This window comes from Hemibagrus wyckioides, unplaced genomic scaffold (assembly GCF_019097595.1).
Source record: "Hemibagrus wyckioides isolate EC202008001 unplaced genomic scaffold, SWU_Hwy_1.0 Contig28, whole genome shotgun sequence".
Taxonomy (NCBI): Eukaryota; Metazoa; Chordata; class Actinopteri; order Siluriformes; family Bagridae; genus Hemibagrus; species Hemibagrus wyckioides.
Genome location: NW_026690789.1, coordinates 49,519 through 56,519, shown reverse-complemented (window position 1 = coordinate 56,519; position 7,001 = coordinate 49,519). Strand labels below are relative to the sequence as shown.

The window sequence follows — 7,001 nt, the reverse complement described above, 5'->3', positions numbered from 1 at the left end:
TATAACTTGTGTAAATACTTCTTGTTTTGATAGTGAGGCTTTCCTGCTTTACAAAACATACACAGTGCTATTAAAATAACGTTTTCTGCTTCCTTTTATGAGATGTTATTAGATGTTTCATTATCTGTCCATCTTCTTTGACACAGAGAGACGGAGGGAGACGTTTGTGTTTCCACAAGATGAGCTCAACTACAACAGAGAGCTCAGCGCTAACGAGGACGACAACAGCCGACCTGCTCAGCAAAATGAAGCTGGAGATGGTGGTGAACATGAGGTGTCAACGAGGAACCTGTCCCCTGATAGAAGCCCATCCCCACCTGTGAGAGGCCTCTCTCCTCTCAGGACCCCATCCCCTGTGAGCAGTCCATCCCCTTTCAGGACCCCATCCCCTGTGAGGAGTATCCCCTCTCCGGACCCCATCCCCTTTGAGGAGGCCACCACCTTCAGGGAGTCCACAGCCTTCAACAGTTCCTTTGCCCCAGCCTTATTTCAATATCGACATCCACAACATTGTGGCTGGTATGTATTATGCTCCTGCCACAATGATAACTCCTGTCCCACACCAGGGCATAAGGAGGAGGCGGGACGAAGAGGATGGCAATCAAGAAGCCCCTCTGAATAGATGGCAGCGTGTGGATCCTGATGGGGAGGTGGAGTTCATCAGGATGCCTGGACTTGAGGATTTAGAGAGTTTAATCAGTCACATGTACAGTGAATTTACACAAGCTACTAATGCTACAATTAGTCTGTTTCTTCACAAATTAACTAGCTAACTAACTCACAGGTTTATTAACTTTTAAGCATTAGAAAGAAAGGAGAGAAAAATTTACAAGGTCTCTCTCTCTCTCTCTCTCTCTACTACCTTATAAATTTGGCCATTTTAATATTTTACATTTAACAGAAAATATTAGTTGTAATTAAACTTACATTAAACTAATTTATTGCAGAAGCTGTGGATTTGCTGGGAGAATCGTCAGATACTCCCTCAGTCCTCCAGGTATGTGTCTGTAAAATATTTTAACTACATTTGAAACGTGTACGCTGCTTTTGTCTAAGTGTGTGTGTGCGTGTGTGTGTGCGTGTGCGTGTGTGTGTGTCTTAAGGTTGTTGAGCCAATCCTGCCGCAGCTACACACATCCTTCTTTACAAGTTCTAATGTTTAGTTTGGTTTCTCTATTTCTAGGCAGTGGACGTTAAGGGATACTTCCTCGGGATGATAAGGGGTCCTGAGAGTCGTTTTTGCTGGTTTAAAACCACCAAGACGTGCTACTTCGACCAGCTGGTAATCACCATCTTTGTTACTCTGATGAAGAGAATTGATATTAATGATTATTAGATGAACACTTTTGAGAAGTAGATCTTGAGTTTCAGCTAATTGTCATTTGCAGGGATTCCCTTATCAGACCACCATCGAGGACCATTTCACTGTCATACAGGTGAGGGATTATCTGTTGTGGCGTCACAAAACTTTTGTTAGTTGCAGTGACTAATTGTGTTCACTTCAAATTGTTCTCTTAAGGCTGAATATGGGAAGGTTACAGAGCTCCTTTCCTGTAACTGGGTAAGTAGAAATTAATTTTATTCTTATTTTTGATGAACTTAATATTAAATTATACTCTTTTCTTCCCTACAGGTCTGTAGAGTGAACCCAGCACCCAAGGAGTAGTTTTAAAATCCCTCATCCCTCATAGAGCGTCCCTTATCAATCTATCCCTCTATCCTTGTCTATATAGATAACTGCTAATAGTAATTAGTATAAATAGTAGCTGCAAATAATATTGTTGTAAATAAACTTATAGTTGTATAGTGTTTATATAGTTTACTTTAATAAATGTTTTCATTTGCTCCTCTTACCGTCTCATTCTGATTATTTTTAGTCATCAGTATGTCTACTGTATAACTGCAATAGTGTGAATGAGAGTACATTCCTACACACCATAAAGTCTGATCATCTTTATTTGCACTGACCTTCATCAGTGATGCTGCCACTGCTGGAGCCACCACTACTTTTAGAACATGGTTGGGAAGAAGCAGAAGACAGGGTTTCACCAATTAGAGGCTTAGGAGTTGGGGATGGCGATGGAGTCAGGGTAGGGGATGTACTCTTAGATGTGGAGGAATTCCCAGACTGAGGTCTCTTTTTCAGATCAACCTTCTGTGGAGATTGTAGGCTAGTGTTAGGTTAGATTGATGGAAATGAACAATACTCATAAAACACACTGACTTGGTACAGTTAATATATAGTAGTTTCTATCAGAGATACACACTCGCTCACTTATTAAGACTATTTGTACAGTCCCCTCTGAAAATACTCAAATGTTTTTTTTTTTTTTTATACTTTGAATACAATTTGGCTTTAAGTTCCAAAAAAGAATATAAGGCTATAGACCAGAATTCTCACATTTCATTTCCAGATATTTACATCTAGATGTGTAAACAACAACCTGTTATTTTTTCCACAATCAAAATACTGGACATGTGACTGGTGTGTCCTGTTGCACAGATGTCCTGTGCTGACTGAATGAATGTTACTGATACTGAACAATTGGGAGAGCTGGTACAGTTCACAAAGTCTCAGAATGATTTTGCTCTCTGGTCAGCTCTCCTCATTTCTCTAGCTGGTCATTTAAACTCAGTAAAGATGAACGTTTTGCCTAGATTTCTGTATTTATTTCAGTGTGTTCAAAATTTTCTCTCTAAAACTTTATTATATTTATTATATCTATTATTTATTATATCTAAGACTTTAAACCCACACATTTCATCTGTTTTTTGGGGGAAAAACAAGCCAGAATTCGGAGGGAAATACTTCAAAAACCAAAGGTTGAGGGTGGGCTTGCCCTTCATAATTTCTTATTTTACAACTGGGTGACAAATATACAATCTACACTGTTCTGGTTTCAGAGTCATTTCGGGCTCTGTGATTGGGTCCCAGCTTGGGTCAGTATTGAAGAGGGTTCTTGTTCCCCGGCCTGACCAGCTGCACTACTGTGTGGTCCTCTTACTGCCGTCTCACGTTTTCCTAAAAGTAATTCCCTTGTCCAGCAATTATTACCAATTTGGTCCCAGAATTTTGATCCATACCTTTTTTTTGGCTATAAATCTTTAAATGTTTTTCCACTGTGACAAAGAAACAGATCAAGCCTTGTCCTTTGGTTGCACTTATCGGACTTCCTCCGAGTGTCACAGGTTTGTCCGGATGTTCTGCAAATGCTTTTGCTTTTTTAACATTATTAGCTAGATGGCATATTCTTCTGCTATGGAAACAAATTCTCCCTCCATCTTTTGATGACTGGCAGTAAGATGTTATGAGCTTCATTCATTTGGATAAAATTAGGTACACAATAAAGGGCAATACTGGCATATTTTCTGAAACTTGGGGCCATTAATTATTATTTTTTCTGATTATGTGAATTCTTCTTCTATAGTTGGTCAGTCTAATCATTAGGATGTCCTTATAATTGTGGCTTGATCTTGATCAAAAGTGTATTGAGTACAAGTATGTGCACTGTGTATACATAATTTATATTAATGTTTTGTTTGCTGATATAAATGATTGTGATTATAGTTAGTTAGTTAGTTAGTTAGTTAGTTAGTTTCTAAACTCTGATTTAAACTTTCTTCTGTACATAATTGACATACACTTTATAATTATGTATTGAGGTTTTGTTTGGTTTGTATAACTCTGAGTGTGGGGAAAAATGTTGTTTCTATTCTCCTGTATCTTTATCCTTTTATTATTATAAAAGTTCAATAAACAGATTAAGCAAAAAAGAAAGAAAGAATGAAAATGACTGAAATAAATGAAAGTTTCATAGTGTTATTGGAGTCTCCCTCCCTATATGGTAAACATTCTCCTTACCGAAAGCTTCAGGATTACAGTAGTTCTATATATTCAGTATTTCTTTACATCACTGCATTTAAACATTACATTACATTACATCACATTACATTACATTACATTACATCACTGCATTTAAAATGTTTAAGGTGAGGCTAAAATGATTGGAGTTTGCCATATACTTTGATTTAACTGTTTTTAGTAGACGATAATCAGAAAGAGGACATTCTTAAAAAAAGAGAGATTTGATTTGAAACCTGAACTGCTATCAGGTCCATGCTGAACACCTTCTGACCAATCCAAATCAAGTATAAATTTTAATCTCAATACTGCACATAATTATCAAATAAAAGTCTATCAAGCTGTTATGCAAAAGTCTGAAATAATGTTTCTCTTAATTGTTTTAATTCAAATCCATATTTTGGTGTGATTTATACACATGGGTTTGTCCATTCTGACTTTTGGACGCTTTATTATGTCCATTTTATGATGAAACAGGAAAAGACTTTGAAAATCATCTGTCATTTTCTGATCATGTTAAATATCAACACAACTAGACTGAAATATACAGGTAAGATATGCAACTAATTGTAACATGAACAGAGCAAGATATAAACTGATATCTACTGGTTTCCTGTCAGGGTTGTGGACTGTTTTCTGGTCACTAGAGGCCCCCACTGCCTTTTTGTTGGTGTCCAGTCTCTGTCATTATGTCTAATAGGTGTCTCCTGTGCTTTGTTTAGGTTTGTGTATTTAACTTAATTTATTTTATTTATTAATTTATTATTTATTTGACTTGCATTATTATCTAATTAAAGATAAGTAAACATTTCTCCAGAACTGTGATCTGGTTATCTGCATTTGTGTTCAGCCCCCTTTGATTGTATTCAAGTTTTCTCACTAGTCCTGCCCTCACTCACCGCCATAACCCACTGTTTTCTTTATATATATATATATATATATATATATATATATATATATATATATATATATATATATATATATATGTATGTATATATATATATATATATATATATATATATATATATATATATATATATATATATATATATATAAAATGTAAAAAAAAGGGAAAAGCATTATGAGTCAGAAATATATTTTGTTCACTGCTTGTGAAATGGTGTGGATTAAAAGACAAATAATACAAAATGAAAAAGAATAAAATAAATCAACAAGAAAGAATTACAAACCAGCAAGTTCCAGTGATTGTTGTTAACAAGCACAAAAGACAGAACTGCATCATAGTTGTCAAAATGGAACTACAGTAGTGTCGTGGCTGGGTGGACATCTGGAATTTCTGAGCTGAGGAAGAAACCACATTATAACATGAACTGAAGTTTATTAACAGACTTGACATGAACACCATGTACCTCATAGTGCATACACAAGCACACCCTTCACATCACATGGCACCATGGCTCTACTTTCTTTTTGTACATACACGTCCTAGACTATATCAACACATTTGTCTTTAAAAACAGACAATAACAATTTACTACTTTTCCAACTCATCCCAAAACATATTTTTTTACTTTTTTTGTATTATATTTAATACACTACACTCACTGTACCATTTTCCCAAATGACACAACAACCAACCAAAATAAATAAATAAATGAATAAATAAATAAACCCTTAACAAAAAATCCACAGCATCTTTATCCAGATTCATTGGGGTTTTACAGATTTAACCTCTGGCATACTCTTCTGACACAGAAAGGCTTAATGTTAACAGACCTTTGAGATATTTCTGATACTACTGTTGAATTTTCACTTGCTCTTAACCCTGTTCCTGAAGTGTCACAGACGTTTTGTCTGACAGCTCTTCCACATCCTGCTCAGTATTCATTCATTTTGTTGCTTTTAACTGATCTACATGCTTTTTGTAGGACTTGCCCTTTACCCAGACCAGGTACGTAACTGGACCTAATGGCCTTCCACTTCTCTTCCCTTCCCCTGAACTGCTTCACATGTACCTTCTGCTGTGGATAAAATACTCTCACATGAACTGAACTTCTTATTTGCGTTTGCTGCTTTTCCTGCATTTGAGAAGAGAACTGTGGCTGTATCTGTGATAGCCTTCTTCTAATTTTTCTTTTCAGAAACAATTCAGATGGGACTGAAGTATTTCTGCAACAGAAAAAAATATCTGTCAATGCAATGTGGAAGTGTGATGCCTAATTGTTTTTGCTTGTCCAATGACTGCTTAAAGGTTTACAAATTGAGGTCCATTGGCCGAAACAATTACCTTAGGTAATCTATAGCTGGCAAACATACTACACATCACCTCAACTGTTGCTTTAGCAGTAGTAGTAGTCATTAGTGTGATTTCTTTGGCACATAAAAGTCTCTGAGCGTTTTCAAAATGTCAGCTAGTAGTGTTTCAGACGGTCTTTTTGGTGCCAATAAATCTGTGAGGAATGAAATGGTCTTTGCACCTACCATAGACAGAAAAAGTGTTGTGTGTTGTTTGCTTTCTTCGATTCCACTGGCTTATTGTGCGAAGTGCTCTTCATAGCCTCTACAAAACACAGGCCCGATTCTGTGCTGAACACCGCCATCATCTCTCTCTCTCTTTAACGATCGTTTTTCAGCCTGGTGCTTAGTTGCCAAATTGTTGTGACTGGACAGACACCTGGAATTTCTGAGCTGAGGAAGAAACCACGTTATAACAAACTGAAGTTTATTAATAATCATCGTGGGAGTTCTGTGGATGTGGTATGTACAGAGTTAGATGATTTACAGGATCAGTGACACATTGCATTTGCTTAAAATGCTTTCAATTTTCTCAGGAGGAGAAAGTCCAAATCAGGGCAAAGTCACAGCTCCACTGAAGACCCGGATCTCCAGAGTGGACAGGTAGGTGCACACATCAGGATGATGTTCACTACTCCAGCATTCTCTTCTCCTCCCGCACTCAGGGCTCGTCTCTGACCACTGGTGGCACAAAGGAATACGAGCGTGTCCAGTACGCTGAGGTGAAATACAAAAGACCCGCTGCTGCCACCTAGTGAGAATACTGAGTAAATGCAAGCTGTTAGTAAATAAACAGCAGAGATCGAGCATCGTTGCAGATTGTACAGAGTGTGTGCAGTCTACCCAATCAAACAGCTCATAGAATATAGGATCAAGGGACTAT

General features: G+C 37.0%; 1 long non-coding RNA gene across 1 annotated transcript; it reads right to left on the bottom strand.

Annotated features, from left to right (window-relative positions):
• Positions 1 to 483: 483 nt before the first annotated feature.
• Positions 484 to 6,254, bottom strand: LOC131350226 (uncharacterized). The gene is made up of 4 exons (XR_009204155.1): positions 5,053 to 6,254; positions 1,969 to 2,155; positions 928 to 1,005; positions 484 to 674 (listed from the first exon to the last, which is right to left on the bottom strand). It is a non-coding gene; the product is annotated as an uncharacterized LOC131350226 (long non-coding RNA).
• Positions 6,255 to 7,001: the final 747 nt, after the last annotated feature.